General features: G+C 42.7%; 1 long non-coding RNA gene across 2 annotated transcripts; it reads left to right on the forward strand.

Annotated features, from left to right (window-relative positions):
* Positions 1-23,109: 23,109 nt before the first annotated feature.
* LOC130424862 (uncharacterized) lies at positions 23,110-24,456 on the forward strand. Of its 2 annotated transcripts, none has more exons than XR_008906990.1 (4): positions 23,110-23,409; positions 23,494-23,517; positions 23,607-23,705; positions 23,944-24,456. It is a non-coding gene; the product is annotated as an uncharacterized LOC130424862 (long non-coding RNA). The 2 variants fall into 2 exon arrangements; XR_008906989.1 differs by having other exon boundaries at positions 23,494-23,504.
* Positions 24,457-25,125: the final 669 nt, after the last annotated feature.

A 25,125-nucleotide genomic window follows, 5' to 3' on the forward strand; every position in this document is an offset into this window, starting at 1 on the left:
GACCATTGGTTCTCTTAGCATGTGTGTTGCTGAATTATTACCAGCTGTAGGACAGTGATGAAAGTGAAAGTGGTTTAGCGCGCAGCTCAGTCAAATGTTTACAATCTCTGATTACCGAACACTGACCCAGATGCTTTTCCTCTTCTCTAGGGAAGTCCTCGCCCCGTTTTTGGCATATTCCTTTGGGCGGAGGTTATTAAAAGCACTCGGAATGGTGACATTATGTACCCAGGAAGTAGAGGGCTGTAGTCCGATTCAGCCGTTCTCTGTAGTCCTTGAATAGTGAATTCTGTTAAAAGCAAAATCTCGCTTTGCACTGAACTTTGACACTTATCATTTTGAAAGTATTATTTATGCTCTGACAGCTACATTACACACTAGCTGATGGTTAAAAAATGGCACAATTGAACATAGCAGTGCCATGCCGCCCGAAAAGATCCCGCTAACAACGACTAAGCACGTTAATTCCCAAATTTATATATTCCTTACTTATAGCACTCCTGAACCGAGTCTAATTGCACCCCCCATTTGTCCAATCATTTCATTAGACACCGAGGTCTACTGCTACAAACATTTTAACATACAACTGCTACAATCATTTTAACATGCAACTGCTACAATCATTTTAACATCCCCCGGGCAGACAACTCACAGTCACAGTAAACGAAGTAGTCTTATAAAGAAGCCTAACTAAACCAACGCTAATCCAATGATAAGGCCACCACTGATTTGTTTTCCAAATGAGCTTTGTTGGAGAAAGTTCAAGCCATTTCATAGGAATTACAAATTGGATTCAACTAATGCATCGCAAATGTATTTTCAATTCCCACTCCACCTAGGGCAGGCATGGAAATGTGTTTGTTCAAGAGGCAAATCAAGATTAAGGCACACTCTTGACATGTTTAGCATACTGCTTGCTGAGCATGTTGGCATTTGATCTTCCCACTAGAGGACATCAAGAGATACATTTCCCCATGTTTATTTTAAAGGTTGAGACCTCTATACAGGCCTCAAGTATAAACTCTCTTCCATGGCTGCAGAAAATAAATATGCATTCCATTACCCTGAAAAAAACATGCTTTTCAAAACCAAAAATGTCTTCACTGCTTCTCATAATGTTTCTCAAATGCATTTATGTTTTTTTTCAGGGGGGGCTCTCCATTTAAACTCCCCTCGGACAAAATTCCAAAGTTTCACTGTTTACACTATAAAAATAAATATCAGTGTTTGATATACAGTGACAGCTCCATATTGGCAAGGATGGAATCAAATAGAATTGGACAGTTTGATTGGAAGTGTTTTGATCTTTGTGACAGCCAATGGAGTGATGGAACATCTGAGGAGTTCTTTGCTTGCAGCCACTAAAATGACTGTAAATGATTGACACATGTCAGGGATTTCGCATCAATAGAGGTCAAAAGTGATAAGATATTTGGAAGAATGCTTGTAACTGAACAGTTCTTGGTCATCGTTGATTACCACAGTAGGAAAAATACAATGGTAGTCAAAAGTGCCCCAGAAATGTTCTCTCTCCTATAATTTTCTGAATATCTTCTTTTGTGTTCAGCAGAACAAAGAAATGTATAAAGCATTTTTTTCTAATATGGTAGTCAGTGGTGGCCAAAAACTGTTTTCTTCCAAATATCTTTATCTGCATTTACCAGAACAACAAAATGTAAACAGATTTGGAAAAAAAACTTGAGGGTGAGTTAATGAAGACAGAATGTTTATTTTTGTGTGAACTGTTCCCTTAAATACACACATCCACAGAAAAGGCTGAACTTGAAGCACACTACTGCAAGTAACTAAAATACAGCACATAATGAGGATTGTGGTTTCTACATAGGAATTATTTTCACAAAGTCAAAATGCCATGTCATATGTTTTGCCTCGTTTATGGTGGCTCAAATTGATCAAACCAAGAAACAACAAGTAATTTTTACTGTGTAACAAACATTGGTAACAAGAAACTGACCGAAACAAATCAGGAAAAAGTGGCTTGTAAACTTGTTTGTGTGATCAACTTACATATAGTATATGTAGTATTTTATAGTCTCGGCTGGAAAACTGTGTCATCATTAGAGGCACAGTATTTAAGTGATTTCAGTCATTTCTTCTTAACCGAAAATACAGTTAACATCAGCGAACACTCTTCCTCGGTAGTGCACACTACATGTGGGGTTCCCCAGGGATCAACGCTGGCAACAACACTAATTTCTCTTTCACGAGTTCACCTGAGCAGATAATGAAGATAGCAGGGGTAGTAAAAGTATGAGTGTTTGGCGTGCTGTCCGGGGAGCAGGTTCCGAGCTCGCCGATTCCATCCGATCCCGGAACGCTCCCGCCCCCCAATAGGGGCGAGTGCGCCGAGCTCGGAAACGGCCGTACCCAGAACTCACCTCCCCGGAGTTCTGCTATCGACAAGAGCTCAAGTAGAGGAGCCGGGGAGGTGGTGGGATGTGTAATCCTTTAGAGATGGCTTCAGGTAAGAATCTTTCTCTACTTATGTGCGAACCAGCCGGTCTTAATTATATGTTCTGGCTTCTCCCGAACTTTTTTAATCCATAGTCATCCATTAACATCATATATATGCTACCTATTGGATCTATTTTTAGGCATTTTGGCATTTCAAACCATTGCTATGCTGATGATACTCAGCTTTATATACCATTAAAATGTGCCAATAATTCCGCTGTAAATCAACTAACTGCTGGTCTCCTTGAACTGAACAATTGGCTAAGAAATAACTTTTTGCACGAAGATAAAACACATACAGTTATTTTTGGACCAAATGACAGAACAGATTTAAGTTCTATTGACTTGGGTTCTTCTACCCCATACTCTGTACAGGCGGCCAAGAATCTGGGATTTATCTTTGATTGCGGTTTAAAATTAAATCAATAGATCAATGCCACTGTGAGTTCTAGTTTCTACCATCATCGAAGTCTTGCAAAAATCAATTCTTCTGTTAGTAAGAAGAACTTTGAGAAGGCAATTCATGCCTTCGTCTCGCCACGGCTAGGCTTTTGTAATTTGCTTTACTTTGGGTTAACGGCTTCTGCTTATACACATTCTTCAGTTGGTCCAAAATGCAACTGCCTGTTTGCTCCCACTTCATTGGTTACCGATCCAGTATTGCATTGAATACAAAAAATATTCTTATTTTCAAAGCAGTAAATAATCTTGCCACGCAATCTCAGATCTCAGTCGGCCCTCATACTTTAGGTTCCGAGAGCCAGATTAAGTAGTAAAGGCGACAGAGCCTTCTCTGTCGGCGGCCCAAAGCTTTGAAATAACTTGCCTGTATCTCTTAAGGCTTCCGCTACAGTGACACAGTTTAAAAGGCACTTAAAAAAACTACTTTTCTCTCGTGGGTTTGTGGTCACGTGATCAACACGATGATCTTTATTAATTTTCTTTCCTTTTTTTCTTATTGTCTTTTTATTTTAATGTTGATGTCATTTTAAGTTTTTGACTTCAGTTCAGCACTTTGGTCAACGTAAATTGTTTTAATTTGTGCTTCATAAATAAATTGATTGATTGATTAAGATTTTACAATATTTTTGCTCTATTTTTATTCTGCCATACGCAGGTGCACACACTAAACAGTGTTTCTAACTTACGCAAGTTTGTCTCTTGATTTAGTCACTTTAACGAGCCCTTTAATGACATTTGAAGAAGTGCATAGCGACAAATCTAGCAAACATTGGTGCTGTCTTGGCTACCAGCAATAAGACATTGGTACTGTGTGGCTCCCCGGTAAGGTGGTAAACCTGGTACTTGTCCAGCTCGTACTGTGCAAGTGAGCCTCTGTACCATGTTTGCATGTCCACTGCCTCAGGGGCACTGGTGTCACCGGCATTGGCTCGGTGTAGCGTGTATTTTGTTTGTTATTTTATTTATTGTTATTTTTTGTTTATTGATGACTTTGTATGAAGGGATTAATTTCTGGATGACTATCTCCAGTCCCAATTTTGATTTGGGAGCTAGTAAGTAACTTAAACCCTCATTGTACGAGTTGGAAGTTTTCTTGTCTTCATCATTTGTTAATTTTGGTAATTTATGATTGTTGAATATCTTTTTTTTTTGTTACAGGAGCCAAAGTCGCGGGCAGGAGGTTAGCCAGTTTTAGCCCGTGTGGTGAGGTTCTTAATCACAGAGTGCAGTGCAGTGACCATTTCTTCCATTGTGGGTGCAGTGAGACTTTTGCACCTGGTGTTGTGTGTGCGATCTAAATTGGAGGCTTTCGGCTGGCTACCTACTCCTGGTGACCTTCTGCTCCTTAGCGTGGGTGTGTGTAAGGGTGGAGTTGCGAACGATTGGCAGTAAATGTTACCCAACTATCCTTCCTTTCAAGTATTTATTCCCACATTTAATAAAAGTTATATATTTATCTATACATCCACGTTTTGTGTCCCTTGTTTGCCCTATTGAACCTATATTGGAAAACCTTTTCTTTTTCCTGTTACCATGGTGGCTTAGTGGACTATAATTAGTATGTTTAAAACCCGTCTCCATACCACTCGTTTTTTTAATCGTATTTGGTGGTGTTTTCTTTGTCAGGAATGGGTCTGGATTCAGATGCAGGGGATGTATTAAAAACTGGCAAAGGTAAAAGGCACAACAAAATACTAGACACTCCTGGACGGGGCAACAGGCTTGAACACTTGGGTGAGGCAGGGGTGATGGGTTCAGGGCTTGGGCAACCTAGAGAGAGCTGCAGCGGCCGGCTGGGAAACTTCTGAAGACAACCCCACTAGTGAAGAGATGAAACCCACTGAGTGAGGGCTGTGAGACCAGCTGCTAGAGCAACAAGACTCACTAAGTAGCTGGGAGTGTCAGCAAAACACTCTAAACAGCACAGAGGACAGGACAGAGCAAAAACTTAAAATATATAGAATATTTTATAAAATAGACTTGTGTGACTTAAAAAAGTCACACAAGACAGCGAAAATACTGAAACGGTCTGAACAGAACAAGAGTAACACATGGAATATAAAGAGAAGAAAATTCAAGGCCCATTTCAATAAGGAGGTTCAACCAACACTGAGTTAAACGTGAACTCTGAGTTGATTTAAACCGAGATGTGAAACTGTGAGTTTTGGGTTTCAGAACAGCTGATTTGAGTTAGTTCTATCAACTTTGGGTAGGCTTGAGTTAAGCACGTGCACCACAACTGCAACAAGACATGATCAATGGAGCTATAATGTTACGAATCACCAAGGCAACGGCACCAAAAAAAGCAAAATGGCTGCAGAAAGCGCTTGAGAGCAAGGCACACTTTTCGCTCTGCATACAGTGGATTGATTTACTCATGTGCTGAAGGTGACTTAAGCTCAAATTAATAAATAGATAAATGTACCAAAAAAACAAATGAATTTATCAGTAAATATATTAAACAACAGAAATAAAAACAGATATAATATAAACAAGGGCTGCAAGCAGCACCACAGGACAAAGCCCTCGAAGGGCGAACCGAAAGCATAGCGCAGAGCCAAGAGAGCGAAAAATCGATATAAACCGAATAAACTGAACGCATGTGAAAAACGTCCAGTTCAGGAAGAAAAGGCAAGAATGAAGCACAGACTCTACACAAAAACACTCAACAGGCCTCCACACTGGATTCAAAACCACAATCTCAAAGACTCGAGGCCACCTGCCCGTGGGGTTGGACTACAAAGCCGTACACTCAGTTACTGTCGGGAGTTGTAGAAGCACAGAGCCAGAACAGCACAGAAAAGCATGGGTAAAGCAAAGCGGAAATAAAACATGCATGGGAACGATGAGACAGAGCTCGAATTGGTGAAATCATCCACAGTTAAAACAAATACACTGTGAGAGATTGGAACCCACAACCTCTGAGACACCAGGTTTGCGGTTCAGGAAACTGTGCCACAGAGCTTCTACAAAGTGTCCAAGATCCTGAGGAGATGTGTGAGAGCTGCAAGAATCAAAGATGCTGAAATGAGTTTTAGAGCAGAAATACTACATATTTGAGAAACAGAGGTATAGGTGGGAATGTACTCAAGAACACCATTTAGTAGTGTACAAACGTTACTTAGAATAGTTCAATACGAGAACGTTAGGTGGGGCTGTCTTTTAGCTTCGCAGGCACGAAATCCACAAATTTCAAAATTCATCCAACAGTTACATAAACTTAATCACCCGGCATGACCCAAGGAATCCGTAGACCCCAAGATCACAAATTTCTGATGAACATTTCAAAAGTTAATTTTTCAAATCTTGCGACCCATAGGTGGTGCTGTTTCCCATTTTGGCAAAGACCCCTAGTGACCCCTAGGTGTCGATGAAGCGTACAAAGTCTTTTGATTGAAGAATGGCCAATAAACAGCCTAAAATACAATTTTGGGTCAACTTTGAAATGTTTGCAACCTCATAACTTTTGAAAAATGAAAAATTGCTATAATTTTGAGTCACGTCTGTCCAAAGATAGTCTGAGCCAATTTTCAATTTCTAGGACTAGAAGCAAAAAAAACACAATGCTGTACTTTTCAAGATGACTGCCACTGTAATAGCCGGAGTCTTAATGTAACACATGGAATGCGATAAGCACGAGGAGCAGAGGTGGAAAAAATACAAAAAGTTGATACGAAAATACAAGTACTACTACTTTGATGAAACTGTTCTTGAGTACAAGTAAAGTTACCATTCAAAAAATCTACTCAAGTAAAAGTGAAATTTAGCTTGTTTAAAATTTACTCAAAGTAAAAGTTACTTAGTGACTTTGTAAAAGCCGTAAGGAGACCTCTCATATTTTGTGCAACACCAACAATAGTGCCTTATTTTATATTTACATCTCATTGTGAAAAAGGTCAATATTTTTTGTCATTCTTTTCAGAAAGTGAAACCCATATATTATATAGATTCATTGCACATAGAGTGAAATATTTCAAGCCTTTATTTTTCGAAATTTCGATGATTATGACTTACAGATAATGAAAACACAAAATTCAGTGTCTCAGACAATTTGAACATTACATAAGATCAGTAAAGAAAGGATATTTTAAACAGAAATGTCAGGCTTCCGAAAAGTATGTTCATTTCTATGCTGTCAATATTTGGTTGGGCCTCCTTTTGCATGAATTACTGCATCAATGCGGCATGGCATTGAGGCAATCAGCCTGTGGCACTGCTCAGGTGTAATGGAAGCCCAGGTTGCTTTGATAGTGGCCTTCAGGTCATCTGCATTGTTGGGTCTGGTGTCTTTCATCTTACTCTTGACAATACCCCATAGATTCACTCAGGTACGGCGGGATGGCTGGCCAATCAAGGATAGTACCCACATGGTCATTGAACCAGCTTTTGGTACCTTTGGCAGTGTGGGTAGGGGCCAAGTCCTGCTGGAAAATGAAATCAGCATCTTAATAAAGCTTTTCAGCAAAAGGAAGCATGAAGTGCTCTAAAATCGTCTTGGTTACGTATGTAACCTCAGTTCCCTGATGGAGGGAACAAGACGTTGTGTCGAGAACGACAGATGGGGTTCGCCCTTGAGAACCTATCAACTCTGACTACTAAGAAAAGGCCAATGAAATTTGGCGAATGAAATTTGCATGCCGGACTCCGCCCCCGGATATCCGGTATAAAAGGAAGCCGGCGTGCAGCATTCATTTACCTCTTGTTCTGAAGAGCCTGAGAGCCTCTCAAAACTGCAACAGAAACGATACGGGTTTGTGGCATAAGGGACACAACGTCTTGTTCCCTCCATCAGGGAACTGAGGTTACATACGTAACCAAGACGTTCCCTTTCTGTCGGTCTCTCGCCGTTGTGTCGATAACGACAGATGGGGTTATCTATGGAAAACGCCACAAACGCTGTATCGCGTCACAATCTCAGCGAAGCGACGGTAACAAGCCTGGGCGTGTCAGCTTGAAGCTTTCGTGAAACTTGTAACCTTCCAGTGTGGTGGTCGGGGGGTTCCAGAGCTTTCCGAAGAAAGATGGGAACAGCCCTGACCGGTACCTGTCGCGGACGGGGCCTTAGCTCTCTGTAGGCGAGAGGTCGTCCGGCTCGGTTACTACCCGTGGGGAGGAATATGGTGGGGATATATGTATGGTCTCGTCCTTGGAGGAGAACACATGGAACGTGTGGACTGGATAGTTAACCGCGAGGTGGAGGTCCACCTGGGTAAGCTCATGGGTTACCAAATGTGGGAACCATAATCATGATGGTATGGCAGACGGAACAGCCCACGGTGGGGGTGTTACTGCGTCTGATAGCACAGGTCCGGTTAGAACTATGTGTGATAGGTCATAAGGTATCCCGGCCTAAGGGGGAAGGCTGCTCTGCCCAGCCAACCCCCCAGGAGGTGCTTGCTTAGTGATGGATGGAATGCCTGTTCTTAACCAGAGCCTGGGTAAGAAGGAAGGTTGGTGAGGTACCAATTTTCTTAGCCATGAGTTTGGGTAAGAATAAAAGGTAGATAGCACACTGGGAAGGTGCTTTCGCAGGCATACGCCCTCCCGGATGCCAATCCTACATGTCGCCACGTAGGACGTGGGTTGACACCGGGTTTACGCAAAGGTTGTAAAACCTTGCGAAGGTGGTGGGCGTAGCCCAACCCGCAGCTCTACAAATGTCTGCTAGAGACGCGCCTCTGGCCAGTGCCCATGAGGTGGCTATACCCCGAGTGGAGTGAGCTGTATCCGACAATGGACATGGAAGATTCTGTGACCAGTATGCCGTGGTAACGGCATCCACGATCCATTGCGCTAATCTCTGCTTGGAGACAGCCTTCCCCTTCTGCTGTCCTCCAAAACAGACAAAGAGCTGATCAGAACTGCGGAAGCTCTGTGTGCGGTCTAAGTAGAGACGCAGTGCGCGTACTGGACACAACATGGACCGGGTTGGGTCTTCCTCCCCAACGGGGAGTGCCTGCAAGTTCACCACTTGGTCCCGAAAGGGAGTAGTGGGAACTTTGGGCACGTATCCTGGCCTGGGTCTCAGGTAAACGTGAGAGTCGCCAGGGCCGAAATCAAGGCAATCCGGGGACACAGATAATGCATGGAGGTCCCCTATCCTCTTGAAGGAGGCGAGCGCCATAAGAAGAACCATCTTACTCGATAGGTGAGGAAGATCGGAAGCTTCAAGGGGCTCGAAGGGGGGCTCGGAAAGGCCCCTCAGGACCACGTTCAGGTCCCAAGAGGGTATGGAGCAGAGACGAGGCGGGTTGCGTCGTCTCGCGCCCCTTAGAAACCTAGTGACCAGGTCGTGCTGCTCAAGAGACCTTCCGTCCACTGAGTCGTGATGAGAGGCAATTGCGGCAACATACACTTTCAGTGTGGAAAGGGGAGATGTTAGTCTCCAATCTCTGTTGTAGAAAGGACAGCACGATCCCGACCGAGCATCTCTGTGGGTCTTCTCTTTGGGAGAGGATGAGAAGAAGCCAGGATGAGAAGAGGCGCCATTTGTAGGCGTATAACCGCCTAGTGGATGGCGCTCTGGCCTATATGATGGTTTCAGCCACAGCGGGGTGTAACCTAGTCAGGATCTCCTCGTCCTGTCCAGAGACCAGACATGGAGGTTCCAGAGGTCTGGCCTGGGATGCCAGAACGTGCCCATCCCCTGAGAGAGCAAGTCCTCTGTCAGGGGAATGGGCCAGGGGGGAGTTGTTGTCAAGAGCATCAGCTCCGAGAACCAAGTGCGGTCGGGCCAGTACGGTGCAACCAGTAACACCTGTTGCTCCTTTTCCCTGACCTTGCACAGAGTCTGTGCAAGGAGGCTCACTGGGGGGAAGGAGTACTTCCGCTTTTCTCGTGGCCAGCTGTGCGCCAGTGCATCCATGCCGAGGGGGGCCTCGGTCAGGGCGTACCAAAGCGGACAATGGGTGGTGTCGCGGGAGGCAAAGAGGTCAATCTTTGCCTGTCCGAACCGCACCCAAATAAGCTGGACTGCACGAGGGTGGAGTCGCCATTCTCCGCAGGGTGTGTACTGGCGAGAGAGTGTGTCGGCTATCTCATTCAGTACGTCGGCAAGCAGGAGTTACCACCATACGCCTGCTGCCAGTGTGCCACGAAGTCCTTGGAACTCGACTCTGTAGCCAGTGTTGAAGTGGTCTCATGTGCATCAATCCGAGGGGTGTTACTGCCGCGGAAGATGCCATGTGTCCCAGGAGCCTCTGAAACTGTTTCAGGGGGACCGCCGACTGCCTGAAATTTTCCAGGCAATCCAAAACTGACTGGACGCGTGCTGAGGACAGCTGCGCCATCATGGTGACAGAGTTCAGTTCCATGCCGAGAAAGAGGATTCTCTGCGCTGGGGAGAGTTTGCTCTTTTCTCGGTTTTCCTGAAAACCCAATCGATCTAGGTTGCGGAGCACCATGTCCCTCTGTGTACACAACAGATCTCGCGAGTGTGCCAAGATAAGCCAGTCGTCGAGATAGTTGAGTATTTGCACACCTTTCTCCCGGAGAGTAGAGAGAGGGCGGCCTCCACGATCTTTGTGAAGACTCGTGGAGACAGGGACAGACTGAAGGGGAGGACTCTGTACTGATATGCCCGACCCTCGAAAGCGAACCGTAGGAACGGTCGGTGTCAAGGGAGAATAGAGACATGAAAGTAAGCGTCCTTCAGGTCGATTGCCACGAACCAATCCTGACACCTGATAGTCGCAACCGCACGCTCCACCTGGGGGACGTCGACATCGTGGTCGGCCCTACAATCGAGGGAGGTGAGGGAGGCGGAGCTGGTCTGCGAGGAACGAGCCGTGAGTGGGGCGCTCCAGGTCCGACACAGCTCCTCATGCACCTCCGGGAAGAATGGAACATGGGGTGGGCGCGGTTTGGCACCGCGTTCCGACCCCAGAAACCACGTGTCCAACCGCGAGCGCTGGGGGAGAGGCAATGGAGTATATTGCAGCCCAATGCTCGCGGCAGCCCGGGTAAGCATGGCCGACATCTCGATTTCTGCTTCCTCCTGAGCTCTGCCCCCCGGGGGGGGAGCTCAGATTCTTCATTGTCGGATGGCAGCTCTCCCTCCGATGCTGCGATATACATCTCATCCGCTCCGCGGTCCGTTTCTGAATGAGCGGAGGAGGATCCGGACGGTGTGCCACCGTCGGTTGGGGAACGTTCAGAAGAGCGTGCTGAGGTGCGAGCGGCCCGTGACACAACGTCGAGAGACCGACAGAAAGGGAAGTCCTGTTTGATGGCTGCGTTGATTGTTGACTTCAGAAAACACAGTGGACACTAGCAGATGACATGGCAGCACAAATCATCACTGACTGTGGAAACTTCACACTTGATTTCAAGCAACATGGATTCTGTGCCTCTCCACTCTTCCTCCAGACTCTGTGACCTTGATTTCCAGAAGAAATGCAAAATTAACTTTCATCTGAAAAGAGGACTGTGGTCCACTGTGTTTTCTGAAGTCCAGAGTCAAGCCAGTCATCTAACAGGAATTATTACTGCACTTCATGCTTCCTTCTGCTGACAAGCTTTATGGAGATGCTGATTTCATTTTCCAGCAGGAAGTGGCATAAAATAAATAGAGGCTTGAAATATTTCACTCTATGTGAAATGAATCCATATAATATGTGGGTTTCACTTTCTGTAATGAGTGACAAAAAGTATTGACCTTTTTCATGATATTCAATTTGTTTTAGATGTTCCTGAATTAAAACGGGTTACAAGTGCACTGCAACAAATAAATATTTGTTTGCCTTGTTTTGCAGAAATATCAAAGAATCCTGAAGCAGAAATATTAACAAAGCAATTCTTAAAATGTGAAACCAAGTATAAATGGTTCCACGTTTGTACGGAATGACAGTAAATGTAATGATTGACAGTTGAAACCTGATCGTTACCATGACAACGTGTTTGTCATTGATCGCAATTAAAGAGTAAGTAGCATATGATTTTTAAGGTCCTACTTTGGTTTATGGATTGTCCAACAACAAGTATATGTACATAGAAGGTGTAAAATCACTATTATGACGAAATAATAGGCAATGATTCTTACCTTACTTCATGACTGACTCTCAAATGATTCGTTCTGCAATTCATCCGTCGAATCCCCTCCTATCCGCTAGCCTAGTGTCATGTGATTGGTCAGGTGATGTAGTCTGCTGTGATTGGTTAAACGTGTTTTTAACGAGGCGAGAGCGAGTGATGATAATGAGTGTCAGCTGCACGTTGCACGGGTATCACATCTCTTCAGAGGAGATCGGAAGCATAAAAGGACCAGCGACCGGAGAGAGGACCAGGCCTAGATTTTATGTTATGTTTTATGTTTGTGTGGCTGGCAGTCGAACATGCGGGAGCTGCCGGCATTTTGCTTTCGTTTTGTGGTTTGTTTATTTTTAATCAAAAGTTGTTGGACGTTTGCCAGTTCCCACCTTATTCCCATTCCTTGAATTTGTTACAGCGTTCATCATGTGTCGCAAATAGAATGCCAAAGTTACCTTCATTGCTGGTTTACAGGTTATATGGAATGACGCGCGCACAGTAAAACCCTGGGGTTATACTCCTATGGTGTCGTTTGAAAATAAATTGAAACCAATGTTTCCTCAGAAGTTCTTCCTTTCATAGTTTCAATAAGACGCACTTAGTTTCACAAAGTAGAGCACAGGTTTATAGACGGCACACGTATCACAAATGACCGACAGTGTTTTGGGGGAGGAGAGAATGAAGTTTTCGCGGCAGTCCCAGCAAGACCTAGGCGGGGACTATGTCTAGTGACGTAGATGCGCGGCGGTTAGAGACACGTCTCGTTTGCGCGATTCAGAGTCGACTCCCTCTTTTACAAGCCAATAACTTTGTTATTTATTCACCTTAGGACTTACAACTTGACTGCTTACTTTCAAACACAGCAACATAACACACTGTATGAAATGTAATTTGAATGATCTAGTAATACTTACTCTTTAAGAAGAAACATTAATGCCAAGAGTTCAATCTGTTTGATATGTATCTGCTGTTTCGCGCCTTCTAGAACTATAGTGCCAAAAACAGGAAATACGTCATGAAAGTGGTCAAGTGGTCAAGTGCAAAGACTGCAAGTGGGGGTATTTGGACGGAGTCAGAGACGCTGTGTTTTGTTTATGTTAAGAGCTTCACAGTGCGCTCTCAGGGTGTTGCAATGTTTTCATATTTTTAAGATCTTCGCATTTGCTGTTTATTCTTCTGTTACAATGCTGCAAATACATTATACAGTTGTTAAAGTGAACAGATGCGCGTAGTGTTTTTTTGGCTTATTATAGTCGATTTGTATTTATTATGGGCTTGTAATTGTTTGATGTTCCTTTCAACAATATGATCTGGCAACATGCTCATTTCCGGGCAGGGCTGGTGATGCTTTTATAAAATGCATGAAATAGCAACTGTGGGTGGCAGTGTTGGTGATGTGATCCGTGTGTTTGTATTTGGGGCGTGGCTACCATAAGTAATGTCCTATCAGCGAATGTCCCCTTGACTATTTAAGGGTGAAGTTACAGTCTTCGGAGTGGATAAGTTTCCATGGACAGTGAATGTGACTGAGCAGACTGAGTGGTCCCAGCTGTATTCTGTGGATTTCTGAAGCACGAACTGACTCTGTTGAATTGCTACATTAAAGACTGTGGCTTGCAACATGCTTCAAGAATCTGAGGGGGAAGAGGACGACCTTTGTCAGAAGTTAAGAGAACTGAATCGAAAGTACGACATAGCAATGGCTGAGCTTGAGTCTTTAAAGGGGGGACTTATAAGACTTATGTATATGTACCCCGAGAGCAGTACATCAGCCAATTCACCAGGGACATTGAAAAAGATGGGAGAACAGTGAGTGATTTCATAGAAGAGGTTAACCGTGCATTAAGTGCTCGAAACTTCACATCAAATGATGAATGTGATTTTGTTATGTCATTGTTGCGTGGTGCTGCTTTAGAAGAGGTTCGACTGAGAAGTGATGTAGACACAGATACATTCACTGATGTTTTCACTTATATTCAAGAGGCTTTTACTGATAAGCGTAGCATTGCACAACTCCTCCAGGAGTTTTATAGTCGTAAACAGAAAGAGGGGGGAGAGGATTTTCTCATGCACTCGCCCAATCTTTAAGTCAAATTATCAAGCGTTCACCAGAGGCGGTAGGAGATGAAAAGATGATTTTGAGGTAACAGTTTGTAGAGGGCATCCGAGACTCCACACTCAGACGAGAACTGTTATGTTAGGAACAAGCCTGAGTCCGGTATGGTAGAGGTAAGGGAGGAAGCTTATCTCTGGGGCTGGGAGGAGCAGTCTGGAAGAGCTCGAGCCACTAAAAGCAGAGGGTGTACTTATGGTTCCTAAAGTGAAGCTGCATATTGTGCAGAAGTGACAGCTGTGAACCCCAATCCAGTCACTTTGTCCAAAGTCATGGATGTAGTAACGGAGCAGGCCAAAAAAATCCTTACGCTGAACCAAGCTGTTAAAGGCTTAATGGCACAACAGCAAGGGACCGTGGGCTTGAGGAGTAATAACACGCAAGCTCTGTTACGATTCAATGAAGATGGCAAACCCGTCTGTTTGAAATGTCAAGAAGATGGGCAAATTGCTAGAAACTGTCCTCAGGAACGTAGTCCTAGGAGACCCGTTGTCCTAGGCGACACGTACTTCAGTCTGAGAAGTTGGGAAATGGAGCGCCCAGGGGGTGTTGTGATTCACGCAGTCCAGGGGCAACCTGTAGACTCAACCCATGAAGAACTGCTGAAAAGGGCCGTAGGGACATGCCCTCAAGTATCTCGATGCTCTCGATGTGAATGTACAGTTAGGTCCATAAATATTGGGACATCGACACAATTCTAACATTTTTGGCTCTATACACCACCACAATGGATTTCAATGAAACAATGAAACAAACAAGATGTGCTTTAACTGCAGACTGTCAGCTTTAAATTGAGGGTATTTACATCCAATTACAATATTGGATGTAACTGGAATTACAACAGTTTGCATATGTGCCTCCCACTTGTTAAGGGACCAAAAGTAATGGGACAATTGGCTTCTCAGCTGTTCCATGGCCAGGTGTGTGTTATTCCCTCACTATCCCAAATACAATGAGCAGATAAAAGGTCCAGAGTTCATTTCAGGTGTGCTATTTGCATTTGGAATCTGTTGTTCTCAACTGTCAAGATGAGATCCAAAGAGCTGTCACTATCAGTGAAGCAAGCCATCTTTAGGCTGAAAAAACAAAACAAATCCATCAGAGAGATAGTAAAAACATTAGGCGTGGGCAAAACAACTGTTTGGAACATTCTTAAAAAGAAGGAACGCACCGGTGAGCTCAGCAACACCAAAAGACCCGGAAGACCACGGAGTGGATGACCGAAGAATTCTTTCCCTTGTGAATAAAAACACCCTTCACAACAGTTGGCCAGATGAAGAACACTCTCCAGGAGGTAGGTGTATGTGTGTCAAAGTCAACAATCAAGAGAAGACTTCACCGGAGTTAATACAGAGGGTTCACCACAAGATGTAAACCATTGGTGAGCCTCAAAAACAGGAAGGCCAGATTAGAGTTTGCCAAACGACATCTAAAAAATCCTTCACAGTTCTGGAACAACATCCTATGGACAGATGAGACCAAGATCAACTTGTACCAGAGTGATGGGAAGAGAAGAGTATGGAGAAGGAAAGGAACTGCTCATGATCCTAAGCGTACCACCTCATCAGTGAAGCATGGTGGTGGTAGTGTCATGGCGTGGGCATGTATGGCTGCCAGTGGAACTGGCTCTCTTGTATTTATTGATGATGTGACTGCTGACAAAAGCAGCAGGATGAATTCTGAAGTGTTTCTGGCAATATTATCTGCTCATAGAACTCATTGGACGGTGCTTCACAGTGCAGATGGACTATGATCCAAAGCATACTGCAAAAGCAACCAAAGAGTTTTTGAAGGGAAAAAAGTGGACTGTTATGCATCTCCTGACCAGAATCCGATTGAGCGTGCATTTCACTTCATGAAGTCAAAAGTGAAGGGAAAATGCCCCAAGAACAAGCAGGAACTGAAGACGGTTGCAGTTGTGGCCTGGCAGAGCATCACCAGTGATGAAACCCAGCGTCTGGTGATGTCTATGCATTCCAGACTTCAGACTGTAATTGACTGCAAAGGATTTGCAACCAAGTATTAAAAAGTGAAAGTTTCATTTATGATTTTCATTCTGTCCCATTACTTTTGGTCCCTTAACAAGTGGGAGGCACATAAGCAAACTGTTGTAATTCCTACACCATTCACCTGATTTGGATGTAAATACCCTCAAATTAAAGCTGACAGTCTGCAGTTAAAGCACATCTTGTTCGTTTCATTTGAAATCCATTGTGGTGGTGTATAGAGCCAAAAATGTTAGAATTAAGTCGATGACCCAATATTTATGGACCTGACTGTATCTTGTCTTTTGGACACAGGCAGCCAAGTCAGTACCTTCTCTCTGAAGCAGTGGAACCGATTCAGAGAGAAGGCAGGATTGTTGTATCGAGTAATTGAGGAGGAGAGACATGGGGAGGGTCTTCAACTGTTTGTCCCCACCTGCTTGAAACCCCATTTGATGGAGAATGTGCATGCTGGGATGGGACATCAGGGGATTGAAAGGACCCTGCAACTGATGAAACAAAGATTTTCCTGGGTGGGAATGTATGGGGATGTCAAGCAATGGATTAAGAATTGCCAGCGATGTGTTCTCACAAAAATGCCCCAGCCTAAAGTGTGTCCGCATTCGACGGCTGGTTATTCTCCTTTCTATCTGTTGTTTGAAGTGGACCCTCATCTGCAGGTGGATGCCTTAGTGGGAAGAGAATCAGGGACAATGCCCACTCATGACTGGTTATCTATGCATCAAATGCGACTGAGAGAGGCTCATGAGCATGCCAAAGTCTATGCTGAAATGAAAGCAGCAGTGCGGTTGGAAATTGCCAAAAGGAAGGTGTACTGTCCACCCATTGAGCTTGGCCAAATCGTATACCTGAGAAATCGGCCTCTGGGATGGGATAAAATCCAAGAAGCCTGGCATTCAGCTCTGTATTGAGTGTTCAGGGGACTACTCATACCGTGGAACCTGTTGAATGAGGTCTTATGCCCTTTAACAAATGCCCTATTTAGCCCTTTAATGAAGGGCTAAATATTTAATCTGATCTAACATAACAATTTCATTTCGTCCGGTGTGCAACCCATTGTGGCGGGGTACGAGACACGACACACACACACAGTGGCAGTGAGAGCAACCCCGGTGGGGTATTTATTAAACAAAGTAAAAGGCATTGTCCAAAAAGGTGATACCCAGGGTTTTTGAAGTGCTCTCTAACGCTCCGTGCTCGTGCAGTCTGCCGCTCCGTGCTCGTGCAGTCTGCCGCTCCGTGCTCGTGCAGTCTGCCGCTCCGTGCTCGTGCAGTCTGCCGCTCCGTGCTCGTGCAGTCTGCCGCTCCGTGCTCGTGCAGTCTGCCGCTCCGTGCTCGTGCAGTCTGCCGCTCCGTGCTCGTGCAGTCTGCCGCTCCGTGCTTCCCTCGCTGGCCTTCCTCTCGGTCTCAGTCGGGGAGGGTAGATCAGACACAGCTTCAGGCGTTGTCAGAGCCAGGACCCAGAGTGCTGGGAGCACATGGCTTTTTGAGCAGCAAATCGGCGTCAGCTGATATCAATCAGCGTTAGCTGGCGGGCCGTTTCCCAGGTGACGCTGATCCTGGATCGGTACCTCGTCACACCAGTATATTTTTTTGGGTAGAATATGGAATGATCTTTGTTGCATTATGTTACACGTGATGAGTGTTACGGATTCTCCTAGAAATAGAATTCTGTAAGTTTCAGATGTAATGTGAATTTGTATGATATCTTTAACACCGTAATCAAATAGCTCATACACATTAAATTTAAAGTTTATATGACTAAAATACTGATTTGAGGTTTGTGCTTATGTATAGGGTGCCACTACCATGTTTGTTTGACTCTGAAGTGTGGTATTTCACTCAACGTTTGTTCTAACCTCTGAAAAAAATCCACCGTTGTGGAAAATTTACACTTTGTTTAAGTTTTGTATTTCCGTTTTTTCCGAATCGGCTGAAATCTTAATATGAGATTTTAACATCGTTAAAGCGTCCCGGCTGATAAATTCGGTTGATGTCATACCTTTTGATTGTATACAGGTGACACTGGAAAATAATCTGTGTTTTTGATACAAATATTTGGTACGGATCTCTTGAAGAAGTCACCATAACGAAATTCAAGTATTTAATTTAGTTAATGCAAAGAAAATAAAATAGGACATTATAACCGTGATTTAGTGTCAATTGGTTTTATTTGTTAACTGGCAACACAAAAACCAATTGTGTTGGGTAAAACGGTGCCGAGCCAAAATATGCTTACAGACAAATCTGACCATACCATTGTTCTGCTACAGAATTAATTGAAAACTTTGACACACATATTGAATGGCTCAAAATATCCCGTTTTTGAAGGGCTCTGAATATGTTTATAATGCAAGAATGAATTACTACACAATGAGTAAAATGAACACAATGAGTCAAACTTGTATGGAACCCAAACTGTTCTTTTAAGTAGGCGGGCCAGTAAGAATGAGCTAACAATATGAAATTATGGCGGATGGTAGAATTCTTCAGACGAAGAATTAATGATAATCGAGAATAAATGAACGGCAAGTTAAATAGACTCCTTAATGAAGACCTGTAACGGGCCTGCTCCATGCTGGAATCGAACCCGGGTGTCCCATTTAGAAAGTCATTGATTTTACCGATTGAGCTAATCCTTTAACTTTAATGAATCCAAGAGCGGAGGCAGCAAAAACAAGGAGTCAAAGATATTCAACTAAAGGTATTCTTTACTCAAAAACAAAACAGATAATTTAAGTACACTAGTGAGTCTCAAAAAAACCAATAAACTGCCAGAGGTAACATAGCCTGAAGACTGAACACTTGGCACAAGCCAACTTAAATAGGGTTAAACACAGGTGTGGTACATCAGTCTTAATTACTGTGGCATTCGGCCTGAATCCGGAGCGAGGTGCCCCCTATCGACCAGAAGGTAAACAACAGTCCAGTGTTGGGTTCTTAAAAGACCCCCCAGAGATGGAATAGACAAGTCTACTGAATAGGTATGTGACCCCATTTAAGTAATTATATATATTACGATATACAGTGGGTACGGAAAGTATTCAGACCCCCTTACATTTTTCACTCTTTGTTATATTGCAGCCATTTGCTAAAATCATTTAAGTTCATTTTTTTTCCTCATTTATGTACACACAGCACCCCATATGGACAGAAAAACACAGAATTGTTGACATTTTTGCAGATTTATTAAAATAGAAAAACTGAAAATCACATGGTCCTAAGTATTCAGACCCTTTGCTGTGACACTCACATATTTAACTCAGGCGCTGTCCATTTCTTCTGATAATCCTTGAGATGGTTATACACCTTCATTTGAGTCCAGCTGTGTTTGATTTTACTGATTGGACTTGATTAGGAAAGCCACACACCTGTCTATATAAGACCTTGCAGCTCACAGCACATGTCAGAGCAAATGAGAATCATGAGGTCAAAGGATTTCCCTGAAGAGCTCAGAGACAGAATTGTGGCAAGGCACAGATCTGGCCAATTTCTGCTGCACTTAAGGTTCCTAAGAGCACAGTGGCCTCCATAATCCTTAAATGGAAGACGTTTGGGATGACCAGAACCCTTCCTAGAGCTGGCCGTCTGGCCAAACTGAGTTATCGGGGAAGAAGAGCCTTGGTGAGAGAGGTAAAGAAGAACCCAAAGATCCCTGTGGCTGAGCTCCAGAGATGCATTCGGGAGATGGGAGAAAGTTGTAGAAAGTCAACCACCACTGCAGCCCTCCACCAGTCGGGGCTTTATGGCAGAGTGGCCCGACGGAAGCCTCTCCTCAGTGCAAGACACATGAAATCCTGCATGGAGTTTGCTAAAAAACACCCGAAGGACTCCAAGATGGTGACAAATAAGATTCTCTGGTATGATGAAGATAGAACTTTTTGGCCTTAATTCTAAGCGGTATGTGTGGAGAAAACCAGGCACTGCTCATCACCTGTCTAATACAGTCCCAACAGTGAAGCATGGTGGTGGCTGCATCATGCTGTGGGGTGTTTTTCAGCTGCAGGGGCAGGACGACTGGTTGCAATCGAGGGAAATATGAATGCGGCGAAGTACTGGGATATCCTGGACAAAAACCTTCTCCAGAGTGCTCAGGACCTCAGACTGGGCCAAAGGTTTACCTTCCAACAAGACAATGACCCTAAGCACACAGCTAAAATAACGAAGGAGTGGCTTGTGGAGATGGTGGTCTAGTGGGTTAAACCACTGAACTGGTAAATTAAAGGTTGCTGGTTCGATCCCAGCAGCCACAACCAGTGTGTCCTTGAGCAAGACACTTTACTCCATATTGCTCCAGGGGGATTGTCCCTGTAATAAGTGCACTGTAAGTCGCTTTGGATAAAAGCGTCTGCCAAATGACTAAATGTAAATGTTCACAACAACTCCTTGAATGGCCCAGCCAGAGCCCTGACTTAAACCCAATTGAGCATCTCTGGAGAGACCTAACAATGGCTGTCCACCAACGTTTACCATCCAACCTGACAGAACTGGAGAGGATCTGCAAGGAGGAATGGCAGAGGATCCCCAAATCCAGGTGTGAAAAACTTGTGAGGTCCATACGTCTTCACTATGACTTATAGGAATGTTTGCAACCCAGGCAACCGCTCACATGGTGTTCACGTGGTAAAGTGAAGATACGTCCATACCTTCTATAGACCAATTTGGAGTCGATGTCAGGGTTATGTCACTGCATGCTGTGTGCGCATACTGGTTGGATAAAAACTGTGGAAACAAAGCAGCAATGAGGGAACGGAGGAGATAATGTTTGTTGTTGAATGTCAGAATAGGAATGGCAAAAATGATGGTTTTATTTCCTATGGAATACCATCGTTGAATATGCCATTTTAAGCTAAACAAGTCATTAAACAAACAGGCTGGAATGATGAAATCATCCAGATCTGTATTTATTTTATTCCCTATCTGTGTAATTCTCTAGTCGTTATACAGGCTATTTATTCTGGGTTTTCTTCAACCAAGATGCGCACGCATCCAGAATCTAAATGTTTACAGATTTATTATTAGCCAATTCGTGCACAATTATGGTTTTCAAAATAGACTAAGTACGTCCCAAATTCTAGTATGGTAAAATTTGTATTCTCCAAGTGCCCAGGGGCCGTATTCACAAAGCATTTTATCTTACCACTAGGAGTACTCCTAAATCGCACTAAAATATTTTAGCTAGGAGTTTTCTCTTAAAAGTTATTCACAACGCCTTTCAGACCTACTTTTACTAAGGAAAAATGACAACTCCTAAACTAAGAGTGAGTCTTCGTTGCTATGGATGACGTCAATTCTCAGGCACGAGCTTCCTCGCAATGATCACGGTGATTGGTTGTTAGATGACAGGGCCATCATGCGGAACATAACACAGACGCACCAAATCATGGAATCACGACATCTAAATATGTCTGTGTCCTACATTACACAAAATAATAATAATAGTAATTTCATCGAATTGCATATACTGTATAATGACATGTTTGTGCAGGCTCCAGTGAAGTGTAATTCTAAAAAGGCAGAGACAGATAGAAAAGTCGGGAATTAAATTAAAATAAATCAAGGTAGCTTAATACCCTAATGAAAACCGCCACATGCCTACCCAACAAACATTGGTCCGACGGCAACGTCGTGTCCCTGGCCTAAAATAGTCGCGGTAGGACGGCATAAACCGGTAAAAATATGTGACATATAACATTTCCTAAAAATGCATTGAGATACATTTGTACATGTCAACAGATCTCTATGGGTTGCATGTATGATTGTTACTTTGACTTTAGCTACGTGTAATTATATAAATATTGAAGCGGTTGAAAGGGCGTCCTCTTGTGACGTCCTCTACACGTGAATTTTTAGTCCATCGTGACCCTTTGTAAAGTTCTTATGAAATAAGCAAAATAAATTGTGCTTACCTTGCATAATACTGCAATGATTCATTTGAGTGCCCAATTAGTTATAAAAATGTTGTGATAGACGTCCGTTGACGTTACACGTCAAACAACACCCATTGCAAAAAGCAGGAAATCTTTTTTTTAAATACACGATCATTTGTATTCATCTTAGTTAAATGACACATTTACATATATAATGTTATAATATCTGCTTTCACAATTTAAAGTGGATGATTGCCAAAACTGTGCTGTCAAAATCGGTGATTCATACTCCACTCCAGTTGGTGGCGGTAATGCTCCTTCAGTTGATTTACCATCAGCAATAAACTCTAAAGAAGAAGAAGACTCGGGAATGGCGGTGTGGTTTATTTCGAAAAGTGACGGAGTTATACAAATACTACTGTTGGGTAAGTGCATTTTGTTTAGTTTTATTAATGTGGTTGAGTCTTACTTGTTGGACACGAAGGAACTGAAAGAAATGTTGCGCACATTGTCAACTGCCATGTAGTTTGTGTTTGGCTGAAATTAGCTAGCAGGCTAAAAGGTAGTTTAAAGTTACGCTAGTTTCTACACTTGAACTGTGCTGTGTAACGTTAATGCTTCTTGCTAGGATATTGATAGCAAAATCATTAATCCCCCAAACTGCTAACTCGTTCCCTGCAACAGTTATCTTGTCATTTAAAAATCAACCGTTCACTGCCAAAGACAAGTTATTATTCATTACAGAAAATGTATTGTGAGCCATCAAAGTTTAGAGAACATGTTAAAAAACGCTGAAGCTGGCTCAGAACTTTTTTTGTAAAGGCTGGCGGGTAAAGAGCTAACGTTGGCTGTGTTTTGTGTCAGTTACAATTAACATTAAGTTGAGTAATTTCATGCAACTACAGGAACAATGTGTAAATAAATCAGGGGTTCCAAACCTTCTTCCTTTGGGACATCCGCCCTAATTGTTTGTATTAAACACAAAATGTGACAGCAAGTGTCACATTCAGTTTAGAAGTAGTCATGTGTCCAGGTGTGTGTACATATTAATGAACAGATTTTTCTTTCAGGATTCCAAAGGAATATTTTCCATGCTTTTCGGTTTTAAAGATGAACTTCAGTGAATATCTGGCATTCTGGAACATGGCAAGTCTACATCTTCTGTTAAGAGATTGCATTGTGACAAAGAATGTGTGTGTTTGTGCGGATGTAGTTTGTGTTTGTTTGTTTTTCTCTATCTCTTTCTCTGTGTAGATACAAATATTTGGGTAGTAAACAAAAGAACCATAGTGACAGCAACAAATCTGAAAACAAAACTGTAATTTTTCTGAGGTGAAGTAATCCGGAGTCATTTATTTCACAGAATCACGTTAAATGCATTTATGGTGAAATTCATTATGAGGGGTGGTGGTCAACTTAAAAAGAAGCCATTCAAAGCTATACTATGTAATTCAAGGTAATTTTGGCCTTATGACATTGCAAAAATCTCTTGTTCCTTGTCTATTTTTTCATTTATGTAATTTTTATTTTCTCTATTTAGTGGACTTCTCTGTAAGAACATCAGGTTTTACCAGAAATACCACTTTTACAAAGTTTACAGGGTCTTTCTCAAGGGCACCGCTAATCTAACATATATTCTTTGTCACAATCTAGACTCTTCATAGAAGATGAAGACTTGCCATGATCAAGAATACCAGCTATTTGCTGAAGTTCATCTTCCAAACGAACAGCATGGAGTACAGTACTCATCAGGTGCTTTTGCTACCCTTAAATAAATTTATTCTAGTGTTATTAGTAACTTTTATTGACATTCGGTTATTCTAGAGAAGAATAAAGTGTAACACATGTTAATTACAATCTTGTATGTATTTTAAATTTAGTTGTGGGATAATCTGACATTTTCTAAATAAATTAATGTAATTTACCTCAAATTTTGCCTTTGATCTTTTTTCTACTTTTTTTAATATTCATATTCTTTTCTCTCACTCAGATGCTGTGAACAGGTGTAGCCCAAATGCAACAGATTCAGACTTTGATGCAGCAATGGCAGATCACCTGAAGCACACTGGGGTTGATGGATACTTGTTTTATGGCTGTTTTAACAGTAATACAAGACTGTTAGGAAATAATTTGGTAGTGCCATAGCTCTGACTTTTAACCATTAATGGTGGAAAACATGAATCACACTCCCGGAAGAGCCGGTGGTCGGGGACCAAGAAAATGAGTAAACATTTTGAAAAAAATGGACTAAAGTAGTGTCATATGTTTTTGTAATACTGTACTTTTGTCATTTTCATGTTTGATTAATGGCTGCTAAACATCAATGTTAAACTCCATTGCTTTCGAGATTCTACTATTTTTATTTTCTTGTTTGAATAGTAGCTGTCAAACAAATGGAAGACCATTCAAAAATGTGATGTTCACTATAAAATATGCTGTGCTAAATTAAAACACTAAATTTTGCCTAAATCCACAAATAAAGTGTTATTGTTTGTGATGTGCACGTGATTGAAACGTTTTATAGACGTTCAGGTCAGACCGGACCGATTTTGGACCTTTTTAGAACTTAAGTCAATTTAAGACACGTAAACCTTAAAACATAATTGCTTGCCTTGCACGATGTTACACAACGCGAGTTTGATTATATTTAACACATTCTTATATATACGCTTATATTAAGCAGCTACACATCTAATAAACGTCCGAAAGAGGATACATTTGGACGTCCAGGGACGGGCAGAAAAGACGTGGAAATCACGTTCAGATGACGTCAAAGACGTCGGTTCAACTTTCATTTCGGAACTATTTTTCAACCGTGACGGGACGTGTCGAAATGATGTCTTTTCAACGGTCATCAAACGTCTAAATGTTTGTTGGGTAATAATGAAAAACGACACTTGCATTAACTGTTGCTTGGTTAATTGACATCCTATTAGCCTTAATAGGCTACTTAAAGCAATGAAATGTTGCTCCTATTGAAGTAATGTAATAGTTGAATGACGGTGGATTATGAACTCGCCAAAACGTAAAAGAAAGCCCAACTGGACGCAGGATCAGTTACTGCTGCTTGCCCAGTTGGTGCTGGAAAAAAAAAACATAATAAAAGGGAAATTCGGCACTGGGATATCGCTAGATCGTCGGCATTACACAATTGCATTTTTCCCGTTGCCAG

Source organism: Triplophysa dalaica, chromosome 6, assembly GCF_015846415.1.
Source record: "Triplophysa dalaica isolate WHDGS20190420 chromosome 6, ASM1584641v1, whole genome shotgun sequence".
In the NCBI taxonomy this organism is placed as follows: Eukaryota; Metazoa; Chordata; class Actinopteri; order Cypriniformes; family Nemacheilidae; genus Triplophysa; species Triplophysa dalaica.